Source organism: Sylvia atricapilla, chromosome W (genome assembly GCF_009819655.1).
Source record: "Sylvia atricapilla isolate bSylAtr1 chromosome W, bSylAtr1.pri, whole genome shotgun sequence".
Classification (NCBI taxonomy): domain Eukaryota; kingdom Metazoa; phylum Chordata; class Aves; order Passeriformes; family Sylviidae; genus Sylvia; species Sylvia atricapilla.
The window spans coordinates 20,130,331-20,157,605 of NC_089173.1; the positions used below are offsets into that span (position 1 = coordinate 20,130,331).

Genomic DNA, 27,275 nt, shown 5'->3' on the forward strand with positions numbered 1-27,275 from the left:
TTATCACTTCCAGATTGGGCCTTGGTCCATGCTTCCTTCAGATGGTAGATGCTGATAGTCGGGGTATCAATAGCAGGGTCTTTTTTGCATGGTCACTGGATGTTATCCCAGCCAAACAGACAGTTTAAGCATACTATATCACTACTACCACTATGTCTAATTTTCTTTACTAACAGCAGAAATAAAAAAAACTTATATTCTTACCACAAAGTTATTAATCATAGAGCACACATCTTGCGAAAAGCCAACTTTATAATAGGTATTTATAACAATTCCTCCCTTTTTCTTTTTAACCATCATTTGGCTTGAGCCATTCTCTTTGTTTTCTAGCCTTTATTATTTGCTTTTTTTTCCACTGATAAAAAGGGTTTTCTATATTATCTATTTAGATGCAGTTATTTTAGGATCTGTTGACATTACCAATATTTGCTTATTTTGGACTACACCAATGATTAGCCAAATAGATACTTAATTTCTAAAAATTCCAGTATTGGTCCCAATTTTACACATATGTAAGAATGTAATTTGGATGGGTTATAATAGTGAATGTTGATATGGGTATTAGAAAAAAACTTCAGTTTACAGTCTTTGGTAGCACTTGTATCATGATTTTGCTATGATCTTTGAAAGATAAAAGAGTGAGTGACAGAAATAGAGTTTCAGTTCTTTGACTTATATTCCCACCTGACCAGGCCTATGGGGGTGCATCCCACAGCTGGTGTATGATTCTTCTCGGTGGCGAAATACAGTGGTCTTGACTGGAGTTTGCTCTCTTATTTCCTTGTCACACTCTGCTCAATTTCAGGCAAATAGTTTTTGATACCTTTTAATTGAAGTTGTTTTATGTTAATCAAGCATTTCCCATTCAACAGACACTAGTAATCCCCATTCACCAGGATATATGTATATATGCATCACTAAAAGGCAGTAAAGTCCCTTAATCCCAAAGCCCAGCTGCAAAGCCCTTTTAGAACTGGCAATTACTTGTGCTGGCCAGACTGTACTTTGAGTAAAACTAAAATAACTGCATCTTCAATTTATTGTGATTCTTCTGCATGATCATTTTACTGAAATTAGGGTGTCATTTTCCTCTCCAGGTAACCACCTTTGATACCATTTAATTTTTGAAAGCCTCCACCTTTTTTTTAACTGCAACCAGGATCGAGGAACAGGTTAAAAGGAAACTTAAGGAGAAAAATTTAGTCAATAACAAAAATAACTTAAACTACAGAGTGCAAAAAACCCCTATTTTTACCCCTTCTTTCTTTTCTATTAAGGTATTTATGGGCTATTCTTAACTTGTTGACTTAATAAATATTCTGATGTTAGAGCCTTATCATACTGAAGGTTTCTGGTGGGCAGATCCTCTGCCCAGCCTGCTCTTAGAGTAGAAAGACAATGAATTCTTGACATTCCAGAAGATTTCTTTTACTATTTTAGGAGAACTCAGAAATATACATACACTATAGGATTTGTTTCTGTTTAAGGCCAAAGACACTCACCCAATTTGTTATGCATTGATTTAAGAGATTAGGTACCTTTTAGAAACTTTGATGAGAACTCCCTTTGATGGGAATTAATACCACCACTTTTGTGAGATAGGTCTCATCTGCAAAAAAGCTGGAAAACTAAGTAAACCCCCTAAAATAGTTTTTGCAAAATTTACAATAATTTAGTGTCACTTAGCATCACCAAACAGGGAAAGAAAAGAAATTACTAAAAAATCTTGCATATACCACAATAGTATTATAAAGCAGCAAGTATCTTGTTATTCATACTATCGTTTTTCATACTCTATCTCAAGAGAAATCTGACATCTTATATTAAAAAGAAAAACAAAACACCTCCAAAAGTCTTTTAACAAACTTATAAAGAACTCCCCCAAAGAAGCCATCTCAACCACTATCTACATCTTAACTTCCAATGTGAGAGGTGGATGACAATGTTTTCCATTTTATAACGTTTTATGATTAGTACCTTAAATTATTTTTGACATACCCACTTAGAAGAGCAAATCTTTATATCTCTTCTTGTGACTTTCAAATAGCAGAAGAAAAATTGCACTTGAGAATTTCTTTCTACTATTATTCTGACAGTATTAGACTTCTATCAGTGATTAACTGTACCTTTTTGTGGGGACAACACTGCTAGCATAACTGAAGAATGTCCCTTGTTGGTTACAAATGTTTGCATGTTTGTGTGTGTATACAAAAGAATCACAGCTACTGTATTAACTCCAACACAGTACAAGTTTAGTTGAAAACTCTTTCCTTAATCACGACTCTGCTGGGTAGTAATTCACACTTATGTTCTGTGAACACCAACATATCCCCTTGGTATTTTGCATAGGTGCTTCTCTTTGCCCTTCTTCTTTAGGCTATATTCAGTTAGTACATTAGTAGCACCGATTGATGAATAATAAAAGAATATTTAAGTTAGTATGAAAGAGCTACTTTAAATACACAAAACAATTAGGAAAAATAAAAGAGACAAAAACATATTGTCTGTTCTGTAAGGTATAAAACCTAAAGTAAATTAGCCAAAATGCCAAGAATATGGAGCCAGTCCTCTTCCTGTGATCTTCATGTACCTGCAACATTACACAGTGGGTGACAAACACTTTCAAAACAATACTACACGTTTCAACTTTAATTTTCTACACCTGTAGAGTAGGGTTACTTTAAAGTCCATTTTCTTTGTAGCTGTGAAGAAACAGAAGTAGGAGGATCTGACAGACCAGACTGATTTCTGAGTGTTATGCAGAGAAGTAAAACAGAGAAAGTTCTTTGTCCAAATTTTTTTGAATTATTTGAGTCTTTTTCAGTTCATTATTATTCAGTTTTGTGTAAAATTTAACTTGGTATCACCTGGTTGGGATCTTACAGTTGATTCTTAAGTTCTTACACCAGTCTTTTGATCTTGTTGGTGTTGATTCAAAATTAGCAGCCTTTTAGTTGTCAGTCATACTGCAGCTTCAGTTGTTTGTGATACCTGAAAAAAAGCATCTTCTTGCTGTGGGGTTAAAGAATTGTCCTTCCCATTTTTGCAATTGTAAAGATATACCTTTTTAACATTAATCTCTTTTTATTTCATAAACAACAGTTTCACGGTCCAAACATTACCTCTTAGGGTGTTACTTTCAGGTTTCCATTTGGGTTACATCTACACACCTCTCACTCATGGCATTTGAGTATTACTTTTGTTTAAAAAAAATTCCCAATAATGAAAAATTCCAATTCCATCCATAATTCCTTCTTTTTTTTTCTTCACCACATTCTTTAAACTTCCAATACCTTCTTATCAAACACCAGAACTCTCTCACAACTTTTTTGACTCCAATCTCCTATTCCATCAAAACTATTCCCTCCCATTTCTTAGGTCATCCTCCCCTTTGATTTCTTATAGCTATTTCTTCAGGTAATTTTAATGCCCCCAAAATTTTCTAAAAACTTTTAAGACCTCTAAAAACCCAAAAACCTCTAAAAATTTCTGAAAATCTAAAAAAAACCCACAAAAACCATCCTTTCAAGACTTGTAAAAACAAAAAAAATCTTTAAAGAATCTTAAAAAAATGAACCTCCTCATTAATCTGTAAAACTGCATTAATCCTTTTCAAGCATCCCTCTTTTTCCATAAATTTCTTTTAAAAGTACATATTATCCCAAATCAGTAAACATTTTACACTTTTTAAAGGCACATTTCAACATTCTTTTCTTTGTAAGATTTTTCTACAAACTATCAACATATTTTCTCTCCCTCTCTTAGAAGATTTTATTTTTGTCAAACTTTTAATATTCTTCTGGTATAACCCTTATTCTCAATAATATTTCTAGATCTTTTCCCAACACATTAAGACCCAGTTCAGGGATCAATAAAATATTTCCCATCTATCTGTTGGTATTTCTTTTAATTACCACATCTTCTATGATAGGGACTTCAAACTTTTTCCCTCCCACCGTCGCCACCTCTGAGATCTCTTTATCTACCCTCCATCCTACTGGACTTCCCCATAACACATGCCTTTTCTGTTTCAAAACCGACCAAAAATTGGAACACCTCCTCCCACGACCTACTTTTCAGGGATATTACAGACTCCAGATGGCATTTGTCCTTAAAAAAAATAGAGCCTGACTCCTCTATATTATGTTTTGTTTTGGTTTTGTTTTTGTTTTCTCGACGAGGGCACTCACGCTTATAATGCCCTTCTTTCCTACAAAAGAAACAGGCACCCTTAGTACGCTTTTGGGATTTTGTTCGCATTTTGTCTCTCTTCCCCTCCCCGTCTCCAAGCCCTGAATCCCCGAGGAGCGGGAGGCTGCAGACGGCTCCGGGGCCGCTCTGCGGTCAGAGCCGTCCGGCGGAGGCCAGGGGCCCGCGGAGCACCGGGGGGCACGGACTCTGTGTTCGGGACAGATGGGACTGTCGATGGAGTCCACAGGGCTGCGGTGGTATCTCCCACGGCAGAACTAAGGCAGCCTTCTCTGTCGGCAGCCCCGCAGCTCTAACATGAGCAGGCGAGGGCAGGGCTGTGGGGGAATTCAGCACGAACCCCACAGGGACAAACCGCCGCGTGGCACGGGAGATTGGAGGCTGCCCCGGGCCAGGAGGCAGCGGTACGGGGAAAGTGCCCTCGGGTGGGGTGGCAGGAGCCAGCGGGACCCCGGCATGGCCGGCGGAGCGGCCGCGGGTGGGGCAACCGAGACTGGGTGAGACCGAGCCCCCGGCGGGGCCGGGGCTGGCGGGGGCCGGGGGGAGCGGAGCGCAGGCGGCCGTGCAGTCACGGAGATGGATCGCAGCACAGCCAGGGGCAGCGCTGGGGCAGACAGCGGGATGGGGTTGGAGGACGGGCAACCTGACAGAGACACAAGTGGGGAACTTCGGCGCAGCCTGAACCAAAGCGGGAGGTACGACAGGCGCAAACAGTGGCCCAGCAAGCGCCGTGAAAGGCGCTGCGGCTGCACAGGGGGGAACAAGCGGCTGCACAGCCAACACAGACAGAAACACGGGTGGGGGCTGCACCCAGCCCCCCCTTCCTCTCGATCTCTGGATCCCAACTCATCTCCTTTTGGTTTGTTTTTTGGTTTTTTCTCATTTCCACAGTACAAGGAAACTCCTCCTTTCCAACAACACAATACAATAACACAAATAAACTCTACAACAAGTATGTCTCTCAGTTACACATACCTCCACTCACACAAAGACAACATAAAAAGATTAGTATTCTTACACTCATTCATTCACCCTTATTCAATTCAATATGCCTTCCTTGCTCACCCTCCTTCACAAGACAACACAAGCAGACAACACAAGAAAAATGGTACCTTCTTTTGATGTTTATTATTTTCCTATAGGTATTTAGCTAACTTCTCCTCCAGATGCTCTTGGATTATCACACTTTTTGAGCCTCTGGTGTTTCTCAACCTGGTGATTTTTTAAAACCTCGGTATCTTGATTCTTACACCCCTAGCCCTTTTCGTGTTTTTATCCTCAGTCTGGAAAAAAGTCATGCATGCATTTGGCCACTCACTCGGATGCTCTTAGGTTACCCAACCTTCAATCCGACAATGTTTTGGGGTCCCCCACTTATCCCGTTTTCCCAGTGGATTGTCTAGGAAAACCGTCGGCTCCCTACCCGAGGGGTCCAACCCCTCCCCTGGGACCCTGTCCCAGCCACCCGGGGTTTTCCCAACCCCTTTTTCCCCTGGGACCCTGTCCCAGCCACCCGGGGTCACTGTCACTCGTTACCTTTCGCTTCGCCTCCGTACTGGCCGCCCCTCTCACGAGAGCACGGAACCGCAGCATAGGAAGCCATCACACTAGTTTCACCAGTCTGGGGTGCCCAGCCAGTTGTCTCATTCACACACCACACAGACCCCCTATCCCGCTCCCCTAAGAAATACTTACAATCCCTTTTTCTTTCTTAGGTTCTTCGTGCACGAGGTTTTTTACGGAGCAAAAATACTGCAGTTTCAGGGAGCCTTTTCCCTTTTCTTTACTTTGCTTTTTTCTTTCCGTCTCCTTGCTTATCTCTTCAGGTGTTTACCTGCAATCCCCAATTCTCACCAGGAAAAACAAAGTTTTGGGCCACCAAAGATCAGGCGGGGCGCCTCCCTTGCTCTGAATCTCCTGGGGTTTCAGGGATGAGGTATATCCCGGCAAGAGCCCCCAAATTGTGAAAAACGAGATTCACTTTTTAGATTTTAGGAAAGAGGTTTAATAAAAGATAAGACAATTAGGAAATAAGGAAAAAAAAGCAAAGTACGGCCGGCCGGGTGACTTGGCACTCAGCCAAGTCCACAAACTGCTATTTCACAGGCTTTCTTTAAATACCCTTTTTATTGTATCAGTCTGTTGAAGACTCATTTTTTTCTATAAACTAGTTTTCATATTCCAGGAAATATTTTGCGTGGCTCCTCCTTGGGTCCGTCTTTTTAGAGCATGCGTGTTTTTTTGGCTGTGTCTTCATTATCACTTCCAGATTGGGCCTTGGTCCATGCTTCCTTCAGATGGTAGATGCTGATAGTCGGGGTATCAATAGCAGGGTCTTTTTTGCATGGTCACTGGATGTTATCCCAGCCAAACAGACAGTTTAAGCATACTATATCACTACTACCACTATGTCTAATTTTCTTTACTAACAGCAGAAATAAAAAAAACTTATATTCTTACCACAAAGTTATTAATCATAGAGCACACATCTTGCGAAAAGCCAACTTTATAATAGGTATTTATAACAGCAGGAACCGCAGAGCAGCAGGCTGGAATGGCAGAGGCAAGCAGACCCTGGAGGTGGCAAACAAAATGTAGCAGAAACTCTGCAGCTGTAGCAGGAACCACAGGGAGTCGGGAAGACACGGGATATCAGGTTAAAGTGTAGTGAAAAAACCAAAGTAGTGGCAGAAGACAGCGGAGCTGAGCAGCGGCAGCTGAGCTCCTGAAAGCAGCCAGGAGAGGCTCCCTTGGAGGGAGGAGGGGCTCTGGGTCCCGGGTTTTCCCCTGGGGCACTCGAGTAGATGATGAGGGTCCTTTTCCAGTGAGGTCAGGTGTTAATATGGTCCCAATTCAATCACCATTTAATCGAACTGCTACCAATGCCCAATCAACAGTGTGTCAAGTTGTATTCTGACTCTGTCAGTGTTTTTGTAATATTGCATTGATTTTCATTTTCCTATTAAATTGTATTTCTGACTTGGGATCTCCCACTAGTTTGCTTTCAAACTAGTACACTCACCCACGGTATGACAAGCAGTGGGAGGACAAAGGCTCCACAGTGGTAGCCAATCTTCTGGGCAGCAACTGTCCAGCATTAAATCCCACTTGCCTCCACTCCAGTCCCTGAGAGAGAGAGAAAAACTGAGCCCAGCCCCTCACCCCCCAGCCAAAATCTCAGTATCTCTGCCCTTCCCAGGAGAAAACCCCTCAGCTAAGAGAGTAGCCAACGTCCCCGATTTGGCCACTTCTTTTGTCTCTTAAGTACCTGTCGTTATCATCTCCTAGGTAACAAATGGGACAAAATTCCCTGAAAGAAAGAAAAAGAGAAGGAAAAATCCTAACCCTCAACAGTGACAGATGTGTTTTCCAAATTTTTACTAGTTTTTTTTTTGGATTCTGCACTTGTTCAGGGCAGGGGCAGGTGACATTATAGTGAGGGTCTGCTACAGGCCACCCAACCAGGAAGACCAAACTGATAAGACCCTCTACAGACAGGTGGAAGTGGCTTCAAGTTCCCAAGCCCTAGTCCTCATGAGAGGGAGTGACTTTTACCACCCCAGTATCTGCTGGAAGGACAATACCACAGCAGGGTACAAGCAATCCAAGAGTTTACAGACATATGTTGATGACAACTTCCTTCTCCAAGTGATAGAGGAGCCAACAAGGGGAAGTGCTATGTTGGACCTTGTTCTTGCCAACAAGAAGGGACTGGTGGGTAATGTGAAGCTCGAGGGCAGCCTGGGCTGCAGTGACCATGAATAAATGGAGTTCGAGAACCTTAGAGCAGCAGCAAGGAGGATGCACAACAAGCTCACTGCTCTGGATTTCAGGAGAGCAGACTTTGGTCTCATCAGGGATACGCTTGGTAGAGTCTCATGGGATAAAGCCCTGGAAGGGAGGTCCAAGAGAACTGGTTGATGTTCAAGGATCACCTCCTCTAAGCTCAAGAGCAATGCATCCTAATGAAGAGGGAATCAAGCAAAAATGCCAGGAGGCTTGCTGTTGCTGTTTCTTTTCTGCAAAGGCGGTGGCCTGGTCTAGGAATGACAGCACGGCGCCCACATGCTTGTGTGTCGCTCGGGCATAGTAACACACGCTTACACCAATGTGGTGGACGGTTACAAGCATTTATTATCTCAAACATGCAGTTTAAATACTCTAGGGTTCTTCACTACGTCAGAGGGGTCTTGCCACACTTCCTGAGTTAGTAGGGAGAATGGAAAAGTACTAGCACGTTGTTAGTAGGTTACATTCTGGGGGTGATAGCTTATCTTGGGGGGTTGGAGTGTTCTCTGCTCTTTCCGTTACAACCGATATCTACCGAGCGCCTGTCCCTATCCAACCACATCTCCCCCCCCCCTCTTTTACAAAAGAACGAGGTAGTCATATATATATATATATATATATAGGCACTAAATGAGGTAGAGGGTTAGGATTTAACAAAGTGTTCTGGGTTGAGCTGCCTCCTATCCCATATATCCATCCCATATCTTGGATATGTTGTTATGTCTCGCAGCTGAACCCCGCCCTCTTGGGCGGGAGCCTGCAGTTCCTTCTCTCTTTTTTCTTGCTTAGCTGTTTCAGCTCTTGCTTCAGCTGGCTCGGCTGCTTTTGCCTTCTTCGCTTTGCTTTGCTTCACTCTGCTCTCCGGCTGCCCCTGCCGCCGTTTTTCTTCCCCCCCCCCCGCTGCTTCTGTTTGTTTTTTTTTTCCCTCCCTCCGTTCTCTCCCCCCCCCCCCCCCCCAAGGTTTGAATGGGCTCCGGACCTGACCTGACCTGAGAAGTGGGAGAAGTCCCGGGGCTTGCAACAGACACATCAGCACCCTCCTCATCACAGTAACCCGTCTTTTCCCACTATTCGGTGTTGGGGAGTGTATTTTTGTCAATAAACCGGTTTTTCCACTTTCCTCCGAGGTATTTTCCTTCCCGAACCCAGGGCTGGGGAGGGGAAGGCGTGGTGGAGGTTTGGTTTAGGGGACTCCTTTTGGAGGTTCTTCCCTAATTTACTCCAAACCAGGACATTTCTTGGTGCGTTGGCCGGGAAAGGGCCAGAGAAAGTGGAAAAACCTTAATAATAATATTGGTGGTTCTAGTTGTTTTGTGGGTGTATTGGGATGTTTTTTTTCTGGATTCATAATGTCGTTCGAGGTGAAAGCCTGCCAATATTTCTGGTCCCCAGGGATTTTTGAGGTTTTAATACCTCTGTGGTACCTAGGGCTATTCCCTTATATAGAAAAAGCTCTGGTATTGCTACTAATATGTAGCTTTTGGGGCCGTGGGGCACTAACCAGAATATTCATTGGGCTGGGCTTGCTTGTGATGCTTTATAGGAGGGCTGTTAAGATGCTTAAATCTGTTCCAGAAGTGTATAGTTCGTTGTTATGGTGGTGCATTCAGTTTGTTAGGGGAGAAGCAGGGGGAGAGTTTTTTCAGGCTCTGTCTTCCCTCTTCTCCTTTGAATTTTTTACATCTCTATTAGAGAATGTTCAGTTTCCCCTGAGTGTTAAAGAGACCATCTTTCTGGCATTTAATCTAGTAAGTCTTTTCTATACTGTCTGCAGTTTATATAAAATGAAAGCTGAGATTTCTAAAAGGGCTAATGAGTCTCCTGATTTAGGGGTAAAGCCAACAAAGAGAAATCTTGAGTGGAGTGGGAAATGGGAAGATATGGGCCAAATTTTAAAGAAATTTTCTGATCCTATAGTCTGGGACTTCCCATCTGAACAAATTCAGAACCCAGCTGAGGTGGCGAAGTATTTGAAAGAGAAGTGCTGTGGTAATACTAAGGAGAAAAGGATTGTTGCAGTGAGCTGGGCCCTGGCATATGTTTACCGTACTCTGCTAGATACTGAAGGACAGCAGATAGAAGAAAGGGAACAGGGAGATAAGCTAGTTACCACCCCAGTCACTCAGGCTGCAGCTAATATCCTGGGCTCGGGGCCAACAGCTAAACCAGACAGGGAGTCTAAGACACTGGCAGTTGCCGGGGCAAAGAGAGCACGAAAGACTGATCGACCAGTAGAGGATGATGATGATGAAGGTGAAGGGCCCTCAAGGCCTCCCGAGGACACCCAATCAAAAGCTGGACAAACTGACGTAAAATCAGAAGCCGAACTAACTGACACCCAATTGGGAGCCAGATCAACTGGCCTAAGATCAAATGTCCAACCAGCTGGCACAAGATCAGGACCCACTATTGATGCTTTTTCCCTGAAGGACCTCCGAGGTTTGAGAAAGGATTACACCCGACGACCAGATGAGTCTATAATTAGTTGATTAGTCCGTCTCTGGGATGCTGCAGGCGAAGCTACAATTCTGGATGGCGCTGAAGCAAGGCATTTGGGCTCCCTGTCACATGATCCAGTTATTGACCAAGGAATGATGAGGGTGGCTACCCCTTGCAGTCTCTGGGAACGAGTCCTGGGAAGTGTGGCACAAAGATACCTGTGTGCAGACGATCTCTACATGCAGCAGACCCAGTGGAAGACCATAGAACAAGGGATTCAACGCTTGAGAGAAATGGCAGTGGCAGAGATTATCTTCTCAGATGACCTAAACACTAAGAACCCAGATTTGGTACCATGTACACCCGTGATGTGGCGAAAACTTGTACGACTTGGACCATCTGAATACACTTCTGCTCTAGCAATAATGAAGCGGGAGGAGACACACGAAATCGTGCTCGATATGGCAAGGAACCTTCGAGCATATGCTGATTCAGTACATGGCCCAACTCACGCCAGGATTGCAGCTGTGGAAACACGACTGCAGAAATTGGAAGATAAATTAGAGGAAAATCACAAAAAACTCAGGGAAGAGATTAGGGAGGACTTCCTCCAAATTTCGGCCATTCAAATTAGAGACCCTGGTGTTCAACGCGGGCGTACCTCTGTTGGGGAGAGAAGGCGCACTCCGCGAACCAAGTTGTGGGTCTTCTTGCGTGAAGCTGGGGAGCACATGAGGAGGTGGGACGGAAAACCCACTGCTGCTCTGGCACAACGGGTGCGTAAATTGAAAGAAGGTAGGATTCAAAGAGGAAGTCCTACTAAACAGAGAGCAGCACCAGTTGTCTGCAGCCGGGACGATGATGATATGTCTGATCCCCTGGAGGGAACCTCTAGGACATATGTCCAAGGAAAGAAAGATAATCAGGCTTAGAGGGGCCCTGCCTCTAGCCAGGTAGAGGTTGGGGAGAATCGTGTGTTTTGGACTGTGTGGATTCGATGGCCTGGCACATCGGCGCCACAGAGACATGAGGCTTTGGTGGACACTGGATCGCAATGTACTTTGGTGCCATCGGAACATGTGGGGGCAGAACCAATTTTCATTGCCGAGGTGACAGGGGGAGTACAAGAGTTGACTTTGTTGGAGGCTGAGGTGAGCCTGACTGGAAAGGACTGGCAGAGACACCTGATTGTGACCGGCCCAGAGGCCCCGTGTATTCTGGGCATAGATTTTCTTCGGAATGGGTATTTCAAAGACCCAAAGGGATTCAGATGGGCATTTGGAATAGCATCTGTAGAAACAGAGGGTGTTAAGCAACTGAACACCCTGTCTGGACTATCGGATGACCCATCTGCTGTGGGATTGTTGAAGGTGGAAGATCAGCAGGTGCCAGTCGCCACTTCTATAGTGCATCGGCGGCAGTATAGAACAGTTCGAGATGCAGTGATTCCCATCCACAAAATGATTTGTGAGTTGGAGAGCCAAGGGGTGGTCTGTAAAACCCACTCACCCTTTAACAGCCCCATCTGGCCTGTGCTCAAGTCGGATGGAGAATGGAGGTTGACTGTGGACTACAGGGCATTGAATGAAGTGACTTCACCGCTGAGTGCTGCCGTGCCGGACATGCTGGAACTCCAGTATGAGCTGGAGTCCAAGGCAGCAAGGTGGTATGCCACTATTGACATCGCCAATGCCTTTTTCTCCATTCCTCTGGTTGCAGAATGCAGGCCTCAGTTTGCTTTCACCTGGAGGGGTGTGCAGTACACTTGGAATCGACTACCCCAGGGGTGGAAGCACAGTCCTACCATTTGTCATGGATTGATCCAAACTGTATTGGAAGAAGGTGAGGCTCCAGAACATCTGCAATACATCGATGACATCATTGTGTGGGGGAACACTGCAGCTGAAGTGTTTGAAAAAGGAGAGAAGATTATCCAGATTCTCCTGAAAGCTGGTTTTGCCATCAAGAAGAGCAAAGTTAAAGGACCTGCTAGAGAAATTCAGTTCCTGGGAATTAAGTGGGAAGATGGACGGCGTCAGATTCCCACTGATGTCATCAATAAGATCACAGCGATGTCTCCACCAACTAACAAGAAGGAGACAGAAGCTTTCCTAGGTGTCATAGGTTTTTGGAGGATGCATATTCCAGAATATAGTCAGATTGTAAGCCCTCTCCACCTGGTAACTCGCAAGAAAAACACTTTCCAGTGGGGCCCTGAGCAGCAACACGCTTTTACTCAGATTAAACAGGAGATTGCTCATGCGGTAGCCCTTGGCCCAGTCAGGACGGGACCGGACGTGAAGAACGTGCTCTATTCTGCAGCCGGGAGCCACGGTCTGTCCTGGAGCCTTTGGCAGAAGGTGCCTGGGGAGACTCGAGGCCGACCACTGGGATTTTGGAGTCGAAGTTACCGAGGGTCGGAAGCCAGCTATACTCCAACAGAAAAGGAAATTCTAGCAGCCTATGAAGGGGTTCGGGCCGCCTCAGAGGTTATAGGTATGGAAGCACAACTCCTCCTGGTACCCCGACTACCAGTGCTAGGGTGGATGTTTAGAGGAAAGGTTCCCTCCACCCACCACGCCACCAGTGCTACCTGGAGCAAGTGGATTGCCCTCATTGTACAACGCGCTCAAGTTGGGAAATTGAATCGCCCTGGAATTTTGGAAGTAATTACAAACTGGCCCGAAGGTGAAAGTTTCAGTGTTGCAGATGAAGAACAAGAACCAGTGACCCGGCTTGAGGAAGCTCCGCCATACGACCAGTTGCCAGCAGAGGAAATATGTTACGCTTTATTCACCGACGGTTCCTGCCGTGTCATAGGGATGGGTCGGAGGTGGAAGGCAGCTGTATGGAGCCCCACACGACAGGTCGTAGGGGTCGTTGAGGGAGAGGGTGGATCCAGTCAATTTGCTGAACTTAAAGCAATTCAACTGGCCCTAGATATTGCAAAGAGAGAGAAGTGGCCAAGGCTCTATCTATACACTGATTCTTGGATGGTAGCCAATGCTCTGTGGGGATGGCTGAAGAAATGGAAAGAGGCGAACTGGCAGCGTAGAGGTAAACCAATTTGGGCTGCTGAAGAGTGGAAAGATATCGCTGCCCAGTTAGAAAACCTACCTGTGAAGATTCGCCATGTAGATGCCCATGTCCCCAAGAGTAGAGCTAATGAGGAGCAGCAAAATAATCAGCGGGTAGATCAAGCTGCAAAGATAGGGGAGTTGAAGATAGATCTTGACTGGGAGCACAAGGGAGAGTTATTTCTAGCACGATGGGCCCATGATGCCTCAGGTCACCAAGGTAGAGATGCCACCTATAAGTGGGCACGAGACCGAGGGGTGGATTTAACCATGGACAGCATTTCTCAAGTTATCAGTGACTGTGAAATATGCGCTGCCATTAAGCAAGCCAAGCGGATGAAGCCTCTCTGGTATGGAGGGCGGTGGTCTAAGTACAAGTATGGGGAGGCCTGGCAGATTGATTACATCACACTGCCTCAAACCCGCCAAGGCAAGCGTCATGTGCTGACCATGGTAGAAGCCACCACAGGATGGTTGGAAACCTATCCTGTGTCTCATGCTACAGCCCGCAACACCATCCTGGGCCTTGAAAAGCAGGTCCTTTGGAGGCACGGCACTCCCGAGAGAATTGAGTCAGACAATGGGACTCATTTCAAAAATAATCTTATTAAAACCTGGGCTAGGGAACATGGCATTGAATGGGTATATCATATCCCCTACCATGCACCAGCCGCGGGTAAAGTGGAGAGGTACAATGGGCTGTTAAAAACCACCCTGAAGGCATTGGGTGGAGGGTCCTTAAAAAACTGGGAGCAGCATTTAGCAAAAGCCACCTGGTTAGTTAACACTCGAGGTTCCACCAACCGAGCGGGTCCTGCTCAGTCCCAGCACCTTAATGTAGTAGATGGAGATAAAGTCCCAGTGGCCCATGTTAGAGGTTTGTTGGGAAAGACAGTATGGATCAACCCTGACTCGAGTACAGGCAAACCCATCCGTGGAGTTGTCTCTGCTCGAGGACCGGGTTGTACATGGTGGATAATGCAGAAAGATGGAACGATGCGATGTGTACCTCAGGGAGATCTGAATATGGGGTAAGATTGATATGTGCTGAATGTTACTACCATTGTCTGCGTGTTAGATCAGTTAGACATGAAACAGAAGAAAATGTGTAAGTGTCGAAGGTCTGAGCAAGTAAGACGGACGGAAATGTGTAAGTGTTAAAGGTCTGAGTAAGTGAGATGAAAGTTTTAATTGGATGGATATATGGGATAAGGGGTGGAATGTTCTGGGTTGAGCTGCCTCCTATCCCATATATCCATCCCATATCTTGGATATGTTGTTATGTCTCGCAGCTGAACCCCGCCCTCTTGGGCGGGAGCCTGCAGTTCCTTCTCTCTTTTTTTCTGGCTTGGCTGTTTCAGCTCTTGCTTCAGCTAGCTCGGCTGCTTTTGCCTTCTTTGCTTCGCTTTGCTTCGCTCTGCTCTCCGGCTGCCCCTGCCGCCGTTTTTCTTCCCCCCCCGCTGCTTCTGTTTGGTTTTTTTTTTTCCCTCCTTCCTTTCTCTCCCCCCCCCCCCGACAAGGTTTGAACCGGCTCCGGACCTGACCTGACCTGAGAAGTTGGAGAAGTCCCGGGGCTTGCAACAGACGTGTCAGAACCCTCCTCATCACAGTAACCCGTCTTTTCCCACTATTCGGTGTTGGGGAGTGTATTTTTGTCAATAAACCGGTTTTTCCACTTTCCTCCGAGGTATTTTCCTTCCCGAACCCAGGGCTGGGGGGGGGGAAGGGGTGGTGGAGGTTTGGTTTAGGGGACTCCTTTTGGAGGTTCTTCCCTAATTTACTCCAAACCAGGACATAAGGGAAGAAGGAGTTTGGAAACCTGAGTAAGTTTTTGCCAGGCAAGTTTGGAAAATCTTGTGACTGGCAATGTTCTCTGATTAATTCACAGCATTTCATGTTGGCCTATGAACAGAATGTTAGTCTGTTCTAGGCGAGCTTTAACAAATGAGACTATCTTGTTCAGCAGGCATGGTCCGAAGGTAGCAGCTAAAAGTAGCATTGCCAATGGGCCTACCAAAGTGGAAATTAAAGTGGTTAACCATGGGGATTGGTTAAACCAGGATTCGAACCAGCCTTGCTGAGCTTCCCTATCTTTCTGTCTCTGAGCCAGTCTGTTTCGGAGTTCTGCCATGGAGTCTCTGACGACTCCGGTGTGGTCCGCATAGAAGCAGCATTCCTCTTTCAAGGCGGCACACAGGCCTCCTTGCTGCATGAACAGGAGGTCCAGTCCTCGCCTGTTCTGCAGGACCACTTCTGAGAGCGAGGAGACTGACTTCTCTAAGTAGGAAATAGATTTCTCAATCCTCTGCAAGTCCTCGTCTATGGTCATTTGTAGCTGAGACAGACCTCGATGTTGCGTTGCTAGGGCCGAAACACCTGTGGCCGTTCCGGCTGCTCCTAGGCCGAGCAGCATTGCGATAGTTACACTTGTCATTATCTCTCTTTTGTGGAGTCTGTTGGATTCTTCGAAAAGGTTGTACACTTCTTCGTCTGAGTGGTACAGGACCCTAGGAACAATCAGAACTTGGACACAGAAGTCGTTAGAATCATTGAACTTGGGAAGAAATACACATGGACTTACTCCAGATCTTTGACAAACCCACATTGCTGACGCAGCTGGAACCACCCACTTATTGTTTTTTCTGCTGGGCTTTACAACTCTGGTGCAGACGTTCCCTTTTCGCTCAGCTAGGGTTGCATTACCAAAGCATTTGCCTCGACCTGTGACTTGACTCAGGGTAATACCTCTGCGGGGTGTGTCCCATCTGCACTGGTGAGGTGCATCAGCTGTGGAGTAACTGAATGGGGTGTTTAAAGCAACTCCTTCATAGAAAGGGGGTTGGACATCATAACAAAGCCAACAGGAATTGGTTAGGTTAGGGTTAGATTCGTTCAGGGATAGGAAGGTAGCTTCTAACATACGAAGGATTGGGTCCGGGTCTGACCTGGCTAAACGGTCTATCTGAAGGGCTTTTGCATCGCTAGTTGGGATTTTGGTGACGCTTGTGGGTAAGGCTTTGGGGTAGGTCATGTTTCTCTTTGTCTGCGTGCTTTTAATCACCTTGTTGGGTCCAACCGCTCGGGATGCTGATGGTTGGAGCCTGGTAATTCGCACATTCACCCACTCTTTCGACCCTTGAAGGACCACTGTCCATGCTTTACCCACTGTCCAACTAGGATGATTGGGCTGCAAGACTGTCATGTTATAGTATATGCATTTTCGAAATCTAGGGATTTTATAGCTGTTTCGATAGGAGTTTCCATGTACAAAGAGAGGTGTTTTGCAACCTGCGGGTGCCCAGGTGAACTGTAGGAACTTGTCGGGCTCTTGTGGGTCCCACCCAGGCCCTGACGGCCTGGCATCTGTTACTATGGTTTCACAACCCCAGTACCCACAATGTCCCCACCCGGGGTAATTACAATAACTTTTTCCTGCGTTTGAAGCTGGGTACCAGTAGGATAGGTACATGTGTGATGAGTGTGGAGAATAGGAATCTACCTTTGGTTGTCCTGGAGATAGATCGGTAATACGGAGCACGAAGGATGGAGTGTCTGGTGTGGTGATGTCTCTGAGCACCTTGTCGCTGGTAAGGTGTCTCATAACCCACCTGAACGGCTGATGTGGGTAGTAATCTGGGCTGGCTTGTCCTCTGGTGACAAGCCCCAACAACAAAATCACACAGACATATCGTTGATGCTTGGGTCTCACCCGTGCGGGTTTCTCTGGTGCTGTCTGACGGCTTGGTGGTGTGTCTCGTTCCTCTGGGAGAGGCATGCTGCGTGGTCTTGCGGTGTAGCCACATCATCATGTTTGCCTAGCAGTCTGGACAGGGTAGAGCCCTGGAGAGGCTGTCCCTGCCCTGAAGCTTGGGCTAGTGCAGCTGTGCAATGATCGGACCATTCCTGCTGAAATACAATCAGCCCTGCCCCGTCAAAAAGCATACGAGTTACCTGTGAAATATCGAAAGGTAGCATATCATCATTGCTAAAAAGACCATCCACCAGTGTGGACACAACAGCTGAATTAATCCCCTTTTCCTGAACCGCCTTCACCACTGCTTGTACCTCCTTTGTGCTCAGCGGGGTGTAGGTTCGCTTTAAATTCTGCCGTGCACCGGTAACTCTTACAGGGAATGCATGTATTGCAGCAGCTGGTTTCCCCTCAGCGCATGCTACCTTTATTTTGCCCCAATCAGTGAGTTTGTACTGAGTTTGTTCCCTTACATTGTTAAAAGCTTTGCTCGGTTTCGCTGGAAACCTCATAAATTCTGTTATCTCCGTTTCTGTATCGGACTCGGAGCTCTCTATATAACTAGCCGCGGAGATGTTGCTTCCCTCAGTGTCGGAAGCAGACTGTTGGTAGGCTTCCGGTTTGCTATGCCTTTTTGTCGGGCTCCGCCCCCAGTTCCGCCTTCCGCGCGTGGGTTCGGTTTTCCCTTCAGGCTCGGCCCCGTTCCGCCTCCCGCGTCCGGCCCCTCCCCTCCTCCCGGGGGTGGCGCCGGCGCGCCTCTTGGGGGCTGTCCCATTCCCACCCCCTGGGCTCGCCCTGTCCCGCCCAAGGAGGGGTTCCCTTGTATGGTGGCATTGGGAGCGGTTTCCGATCGCGTATCCGCCCCCCCCTCGCTCTCCCGCGCGTGCGCTGTGGAGACCGGCAGGTCCGGACTTCTACTAGTCTCTCGCGCGCGTGCGCCCGTGGGGGTTTGCACTTCCGGGTTCTTCGCGCCACGCGGCCGGCCACCCCGCCCCTGCTCTGGACTGTCGCCGCCATCTTCGCCATATGGCAGCGGCGGCGGGGCTTCCGCCCACGGTCCGGCACCGGCCTCTCTCTCGGCGCCTCTCGCCTCCCGGGTGAGCTCTCCCCAGAAAAACCGCACGCATTCTTCCGCCCGCCGCACCGGTTCGGCGGTTGGAGAAGCCGCGATCTTTTCTATGGGCTCTGGGGGGGAGCTGTTGCCCAGCGCGCTCCGCGGAAGCGCTGCTGAACCCGGCGGGGTACCGCTGCCAGACGCACCTGGGTCCCGGAGACGAGAGCGGCGGGGAGGAACAGTCGGGAAAACCACGATTTTTTCGGGGGGTTCTGCGGGGGTTTTTGGGTTCTGGGGGTCCCGTGGGAAGGTCTGAGGGTCTCCTATGGGCTCCAGGGGGTTCGGGCATGGGCTCAGAGAAGGGTGTAACGCGCCCGCTCCCCGCATGTTCCTGCCATTGATTTCACTATCCCCGGGGGGTCCCGCAGTGCCGTAGCTCCCCCCCCAGCTGCGTAACCGCAAATAAACATGTTTTCGCAGCATTCCAAGTTTCTTGTTCTTCTATTGCTTTCCGCAACACTTTCTCAACTTTTCCCCATGCTTTTAAAATTTTTCCACTGCCGGTGGCTTTGGTATCTTCAGCCAGAGCAGCAGTATAGCTCTGCCACCCCTCTGATTTTAATATATTAACAGGGCACTGTATCGCGCCCAAATCCAAAAGCCTTGCAATAGCAAGATATAAATCCCTTTGGTCGCACCGTATTCCCCAGTGGACCTCCATTAGACTTACAACCTTCTCTAAGGCTTCCATGCCGTTCGCGGGTTCTTGGGGCGTCCCCCTGTTCCTCCGCAGTAGATCGGACCAGCCGCTACTGCCGCTGTCTCCTTCCAGGCAAAAATCCCGTCAGCCGAGGTTCTTTCCTGGGTTTCGGCACCACTTGTTGCTGTTTCTTTTCTGCAAAGGCGGTGGCCTGGTCTAGGAACTGACAGCACGGCGTCCCACATGCTCGTGTGGTCGCTCGGGCATAGTAACACACGCTTACACCAATGTGGTGGACGGTTACAAGCATTTATTATCTCAAACATGCAGTTTAAATACTCTAGGGTCCTTCACTACGTCAGAGGGGTCTTGCCACACTTCCTGAGTTAGTAGGGAGAATGGAAAAGTACTAGCACGTTGTTAGTAGGTTACATTCTGGGGGTGATAGCTTATCTTGGGGGGTTGGAGTGTTCTCTGCTCTTTCCGTTACAACCGATATCTTCCGAGCGCCTGTCCCTATCCAACCACAGCTTGCATGGATGAAGAAGGAACTGATGGACAAACTTAAACACAAAAGAGAATTCTACAGAGGATGGAAGCAGGGACATGTAGCCTGGGAGGAATTTAGATTGTCTGAGCAGCTAGGAATGAGGTTAGGAAATCTAAAGCACTATAAGAAGTAAATCTGCCCAAGAACCTTAAAGGTAACAAGAGGCTTCTATAGGTATGTGATTGTATTGGGTTTGCATGGCAAATCTTTGGTAGCGGAAGGACTTGCTTGAGAAGCTTTCTCCATGTTTGGCAGAGCCAATGCTTGGCAGCTCCAAAGACAGATGTACTGCTGATCAAGTCTAGGCTAAGCAGAAATGGTGGTAACTCGTCTGTGATAACATATTTATAAATAAAGAAAAAGTTACTGCGCAGTTGTAATTGTAGCCAGAGAAGAGCGGGATGAGAAGATGTGAGAGGAACAACTCTGCAGACATCAAGGTGAGTGGAGAAGGAGTCCCCCTCCTTGGGAGGTGCCCAAGGTGCCAGAGCTGAGATTCTCCTGAAGCCTGTGGTGAAGACCATGGTGAAGCAGCTGTGCCCCTGCAGCCCATGGAGATACATGGGGATGCAGAGATGCATCTGCAGCCTGCAGAAGAGACCCACACCGGAGCAGGTGGATGCCTGAGAGGACACTGTGACCCCGTGGGATATCATCTCTAATTAGAGTCTGTTTTTCCCATTATGATATTCGAGGTGTGATCTCTCCTGGTCCTTAACTCATTAAATCTTTGTTCTATTTTCTTTCCCCTGTCCAACTGTGGAGAGGAGTGAAAAAGAGGCTTTGGTGAGTACCTGGCATCCAGCTAAGGTAAACCCACTACAGTTGGCAATAAAAGAAAGACTTGGCTGGATGGTTGCACTCAAAGACTTGCTGTCAAGGGCCCAATGTCCAAGTGGAGACCAGTGATGAGTGGTGTTCCTCAGAGGTTGGTATTGCAACTGGTGCTGTTTAACATCTTTCTTGGTAACATGGACAGTGGGATTGATTGCACCCTCAGCAAGTTTGTTGATGACACCATGCTGTGTAGTGCAGTTGTCATGCTTCGGGGAAGGGATTCCATCCAGAAGGACCTTGACAGACTTTAGAGGTGGGTCTGTGCAAACCTCAGAGTTCAACAAGGCCAATTGCAAGATCCTGCACCTGGGTGAAGGCAATTCCAAGCACAAATATAGGCTGGGCAAAGAATTAATTGAGTGTAGCCCTGGGGAGAAGGACTTTTAAGATGTTGGTGGATGAGAAGCTCAACATATCTCAGCATTTTTTCTGGCAGCCCAGAAGGCTAAGTGTACCCTGGGCTGCATGAAAAGCAGCATGACCAGCAAGCAGGTCAAGGGGGGTGATTCTTCCTGTCTACTCTGCTCTTGTGAGATCCCCACGTGGAGTACTGTAATCAGCTCTGGAGTCCACAACATAGGAAGGATGTGGACCCGATGGACCGAGTCCAGAGGAGGACTTGAAGATAATCAAGGGACTGGAGCATTTTTCCTATGAACACAGGCTGAGGGAGTTTGGGCTGTTCAACCTGGGAAGAGAAGGCTCCAGGGAGACCTTGTAGCAGCCTTCCAGTACCTAAAAGGGGCTGGAGAGGGTCTGTTTGCAAAGGCATGTAGTGATAGGACAAGGGGTAATGGCTTTAAACTGAAGGAGGGTACATTTAGATTGGATAATCGGAAGAAATTCTTCCCTGTGAGGGTGGTGAGGTACTGAAACATTGCCCAGAGAAGTTGTGGCTGCCTTATCTCTGGAAGTGTTCTGGACCAGGCTGGACAGGGCTCTGAGCAGCCTGATCTAGTGGATGGTGTCCCTGCCCATGGCACAGGGGGGATGGGGTGGGGGTAGGAACTAGATGATCTTTAAAGTCCCTTCCAACCCAAACCATTCTGTGATTCTGTATACTGAACATGACATTCTATGGTATGGAATATCCCTTTGGCCAGTTCAGATCAGCTGTTCTAGGCATGGTCCTTCACAGATTGTTATGTACTTCTGCACTGGCAGAGCATGAGACACTAAAAAGTCCTTGACTCAGGGTAAGCACCACTTAGCAACAACTAAAACAAGTGTGTTATCAACAATTTTCTCATACTGAATCTAAAGCAGCACTGTACTAGCTACTAAGAAAAACTGAACTCTATCCCAGCTGAAACCAGGGGGGACAGTGTGACGGGCACAGTTCCTGTGGCAGATATTTTTGGTTTGGTGGTTGGAGGGTAAAGGAGCAGGTGATGCTGGTGGTGTCATGGCTGCAGCCGGTCTGTAGCTGCAAAGATTAATTTGCGTGTAACAGACCCCCAAACTCAACCAGCCTAGAAGTAAACAAGTCCCTGGTGAGCAATGATGGGATGGATTTGAACCCAAACAGGGAACCCCAGTCAATCCTTTTCAACCCTGTATGCAGACATATCATTGGCCAGAGAGCTGGGCAGTGCTGAGACCCCAAGCAATCAGCTGTTCTAGCTTGGGAGTTTTGAACCCCCTATAAAAGAGGGCTCTGAACAATAAACTGGGCTGTTTGTTGCCGACCCTCGGTGAGTCCTGTCATGTGTGTCTCCAACCAATGACCGTAATGTAATATGTGGTGACCCCAATGTGATTGACGTAGCCATTTTTGCGTGCAAGAGCGGGACAGACAGACAATGGTGAACAGAGCCTAACCAGAAGCGGAAAGGTGAAAAATCAAAAGGTGAGCAAAGCCTTCTGCAGTAAAAAACCACTCAAATCCGGATTCCTTTATAAATATCCCTGAAAATAGAAGAAAACCACTGCCAAAGACATGGATGGGTGTATCTTGGTGGAAGAACACCCAGCTGTGAAGGTATGGACTCGTTTTCTTCAGGAATGGGGGATAAATTATAAGGAGCAGGCTTTATTAGCCTTGCTAACCTGGGCTAAGAACCATGGGTCGGACACAACCAAAGAGGAAGTACTTGATATAAATACTTGGGTGCAGAATGGCAGACTTATAATTAAAGCAGCTTCTAAAGGCAACGAAAGTGCCATTAAGGTTCTACAGCCCTGGAAACTTATTTTGGACTTGTTGAGGCAGTTAGATGTGAAGATGCATGGTGAGAACTGGGTGCCAGATGAGGCAGCAGGAGGCGTACGCACCCTGCCAAGGGCCTGGAGGATAGCTGCCAGATGAAATGGCCACCCTGCGCCATCGCACTGTGGTAAACAGGCACCCTGCGCCAGTGCTGTGCCTTTGCTGAGCTGGATTGTGCAACCTTGCCCCATGTCAGGGCCTCAGCAAGCGGCAGAGCTGGGGGGGATGGACAAACTGTGGCAGGCAGCAGCATGCTGGATTGTGCAACCCTGCCGTGTGGTGGGGCCCCAGTGGACAGCGGAGCCGGGGGAAGCAGCCGAATCGCAGCGGGTGGAAGAGTCCTGCCATGAGACAGAGCCCCTCATGGCAGTGTGCTGAACTGTGCAACCCCATCACGTGGCAGGGCCCCAGAAAGAGGCAGAGCCATGGGGGCATGGAGGAGTTCTGCTGAGCAGCTAAACCCAAGCCACCCCGCGCTGCTGTACCAGACTGCCCCGTGGTTGCCCCAAGTTGCTGTGCCATGCCAAACCGCACTGCCATGTTGGGCAGGTGCCTGGGGGCTGCGCCACAGTGCCTTGCGGCCCCTGGGACAGCCACCCACCGCCCACACTCTCTGCGCCCACGCAGTTACCTGAGCAGCCCGTGCTGGGACCGCACATGCCCCTCATTGCCACAGAAACCCTCGGGCTGCCTCTGCCTGAAGCTGACTGGCTTGGCTGCAAAACTGCACCTACAATCCTGCCTCCCTTGAACATGCCCATTTGCTGCTGCAATTTGTGACTAGGGCCCGAGGATATGTCACTACAGATGCCCGGATGCCAAAGCTACGTCACAACTGGAAATACACCAGAATCAGGAAATACCAATGCCACAGTGCCGGACCCTGGTCCCAGTCCCAGCCCCGCTTCTGCAGCCACTGTGACCCCACCGAGCCAGCAAACAAGGCTCAAACAGCCCCAAGGAAGCATATCACTGATGGATACACGAGACCCCCACAGAGGAAACCAGAGTCACCGCCCTACTACTAGCCCCAGAAAGGAAACCCTTGCAACACTGCCAGCATCAGCTCCAGCTCCATCGATGTTCCAATTGGATGCCATCCTCACTCACAACCCGGTGAACTTTTGGAAAGAGGTAAAGCAAATGGCGGTTGCAAGTGGGGCTATAGAGGGGGCTGAGTGAATTTCTGTGCCTATGTCTTCGCCATCATCAGAGAACTGTCCACAGTGGGGTGGGACAATTGCAGCATTCCCAGTTCAGTGAGATAATGTGAGTGGCCCTGACAAACACGTCCCTTTCAATTGTCAAGTCCTCTCCAAACTATGCCAATTAGCTGCTAAACATGGGCTAGGATCGCCTACAGTTGCAAATATGCTTCGATCTATAACTGCCAGTGAATTAACCCCCTTTGACACAAAGCAAATCGCAAAATTCATTTGCACTCCAGTGCAATGTATGATGTTTGATGCTGCCTGTAGCAATTTAGCAGAAGAATGGGGACTTCTAAACTCAGAAGCCTCACAGTAAGACCCATACTTTGGGGCAGGGGTTTCTCAATTAATGGGACTGCCTCCCACAGAAAGTCCACAGATGCAGGCCCGCCTAAACCTCTCAATACTAGCCCAAGTAAAAGACTTAGGAATGCAAGCTCTAATGAAAATTACAAACATGTCTGTGCCAACTCAAAGATATTCAACTATAAGACAAAGCCCCAACAAATTATATATGCAGTTCATAGAACGTTTACAGGATGCTATGGAAAAACAAATAGCAAAAAGCAAAGCAAAGAGTCAATACTACAACTAGCACGAGATAATGCAAACGAACACTGCAGAAAAGTTATAGATGCATTACCCAAAGACAATTCATCTTTACAGGAAATGATTAATGTGTGTGCTATGGTTAGAACTGGATCATATAACATGGAGATGTTAGCTAATTCTATTACAGCTGCTGTTAAATTGATACCCCACTGCTACAGATGTGGACAACAAGGCCACATGAAAATGGACTGTCCCTGTAAGTCCATTCCACAGAGGACATTTTGAGGACATTTCAAGGACAGAGAAGTGTAAATTTAAGCTGCAACCGATGTGGGAGGTCTGGACACGCAACCAAGGTATGCAAGTCTAAATTTCATGTTAATAGACAATTTCTAAAAGACCAGGGAAACGGGAGACCAAGTGCGAAAGGGAAACGCATGACAAGTATTTTCTCACCCTCCGGTACAAGCCTGTGTGACCAGCTGACAGCAAGGACAAGAGGATCAGCTGGCATGGATGTTTCCATCTCAATCCCAATAACTGTAAACTCATTAAAGGTACATAAAGTCCCTCTTGAGGCCCAGGGGCCCATAGGGAGAGGACTGAGTGCACGGCTTCTAGGGAGATCCAGTGCCACACTGCAAAGTATCTTTGTGCACCCAGGTGTTATTTACGCTGATTTTACTGGACAAATACATCATGGTATGAACCCCTACTCCACCCGTAACTATCCCTGCTAAAACCTGAATTGCACAACTCATTCCTATTAAGTCTTCTGTCCCCAAACCAGATTCTAGGGAGCTAAGAGTCCGAGGCTTCAGATCAACGGGAAAGTCCCAAGTGTACTGGACTTAGGTCGTGGGTGACCAAAGACCTAATATGGTTTGTACTGTTACGATGCCTCAGGCAAGGCCTTCACAAATAAAGGTCAGTGGGATGATTGACACAGGGGCAGACATCACTCTCATATCTGCCAACACATGGCCTTCATGGTGGCCTACCACAACTGCGGGATCTACTGTTGCTGGCCTCGGAGGGACCACACAGAGCTACTTGAGTAGCAAACTTGTGTTGGTTAAAAATCCAGAGGGTCAAACAGCTATGATTCGGCTATATATATCACTGCTGCATCACTAAACCTGTGGGGGAGGGATGTTCTAGCAGCATGGGGAGTCCACGTGGGGATGGATTTTTAACAGGGGCCACTGTATTAAAAGGCATAAGGTATCCCACATTAGCTCTAAAATGGCTCACTACTCAGCCTGTGTGGGTACCACAACAGTCCCTTGAGAAAGAGAAACTGGATGCCCTAAAGGCCCTGGTACAAGAACAAGTTCAAGGACACATTGAACCTTCAATGAGCCCTTGGAACACCCATGTATTTGTCATAAAAAAGAAATCTGGTGAATGGAGGTTGCTCCATGATTTGAGAAAAATTAATGCTGTAATAGCGAGCATGAGTGCTTTGCAACCCTACCATGATACCTACCACCTGGGACATTTTAACTGTGGACTTAAAACACTGTTCTTTCACTATTCCATTACACACAGATGATACCCCAAAGTTTGCTTTTACAGTGCCTTCCCTTAATAACACTGTACCTGTCAAACATTAGCAATGGAAAGTTCTGCCACAAGGTATGAAAAACAACCCCACAATTTGTCAGTGGTGCGTTGCACAGGCACTCTCATCATTGAGACAACACTTTCCAGGGGCATACTGTTACCATTACATGGATGTCATTTTGATAGCAACCCAAACCAAAAAGGAACTCACAGATTCAGCTAAGCCTGCTGCAAGTATTAAAAATGTTTGGGCTGCAGGTAGCACTGAAAAAGGTGTGGCAGCAACCACCCTAGAAATATTTGAGACTCAAAATAATGAATCAGACCATTCAGCCACGAACGATTCAACTTTCAACCAAAATTCAAACCCTAAATGATGCATAAAAACTTTTGGGTACCATAAACTGGATTAGACCCTATCTAGGATTGACCAATTCACAACTGATGCCCTTATTTAACCTCCTAAAAGGTGATCCTGAGTTAACTTCCCCCAGAAAATTAACTCCAAAGGCAAAAGCCACTCTTGAAATAGTAGAGCAGGCTATCACAAACAGACAAGTCCACCAGATATGCCCAGAGGTATGCATCACTATATTCATTCTCATTGTTGATTTTCACCCTACTGGTATTATTGGATAGTGGAATACTCACTGGCTTGACCCTTTGCACATTCTAGAGTGGATGTTTTTACCTCATCAACCAAAAAAGACAGCACCTACCATCTTTGAGGTAATTGCACAGTTAATTATCAAATGCCGTTACAGGTGTTTGCAATTAAATGCTAGAGATCCTTCAAAAATTATTATACCGGTGACACAAGAACAATTTGAATGATGTTTTGCCAACAGCACAGCTTTATAAAGCACCTTGCAAAATTTCTCAGGACAAATTGTTTATCACCTATCAAGTCATAAATTACTGCATTTAAGTGGAGAAACTGCACTGTCTCTAAAACCTCTAAATTGCCGTACATCCCTTAAAGGTATTAGTGTTTACCAATGGTTCTGGAAAAACAGGAAAAGCCATTGTAACATGGAAAGAGGAAGGTGAGTGGCAAACATTGGAAGGTTATGAGAATGGATCCCCTCAGTTGTTGGAGCAACGTGCTGTAGCTATGGCTTTCCAACATTTTCCCCACATTCCTCTAAATGTTATGACTGACTGCCTGTGTTGCTGACATCACACAGACATTAGATCAAGCACTATTAAGAGAAATTAACAATGCACAACTATTTAACTTACTAAAAACTCTGTGCTATACCATCCAAGCCAGAACTTACCCTTATTACATCTTACACATCAGAAGTCATACAAATTTACCAAGTTTCATT

At 47.0% G+C, this 27,275-nt stretch overlaps 1 protein-coding gene and 2 long non-coding RNA genes across 3 annotated transcripts in view; 2 read left to right on the forward strand and 1 right to left on the reverse strand.

The window, feature by feature from the left end:
* Positions 1 to 27,275, forward strand: part of LOC136373264 (ubiquitin-associated protein 2-like) — a 188,259-nt gene that overhangs the window by 139,409 nt on the left and 21,575 nt on the right. The window lies entirely within an intron of this gene.
* Positions 2,631 to 6,012, reverse strand: LOC136373231 (uncharacterized). The gene is made up of 2 exons (XR_010745596.1): positions 5,905 to 6,012; positions 2,631 to 3,012 (listed from the first exon to the last, which is right to left on the reverse strand). It is a non-coding gene; the product is annotated as an uncharacterized lncRNA (long non-coding RNA).
* LOC136373232 (uncharacterized) lies at positions 4,141 to 6,398 on the forward strand. Its single transcript, XR_010745597.1, has 2 exons — positions 4,141 to 4,706; positions 5,925 to 6,398. It is a non-coding gene; the product is annotated as an uncharacterized lncRNA (long non-coding RNA).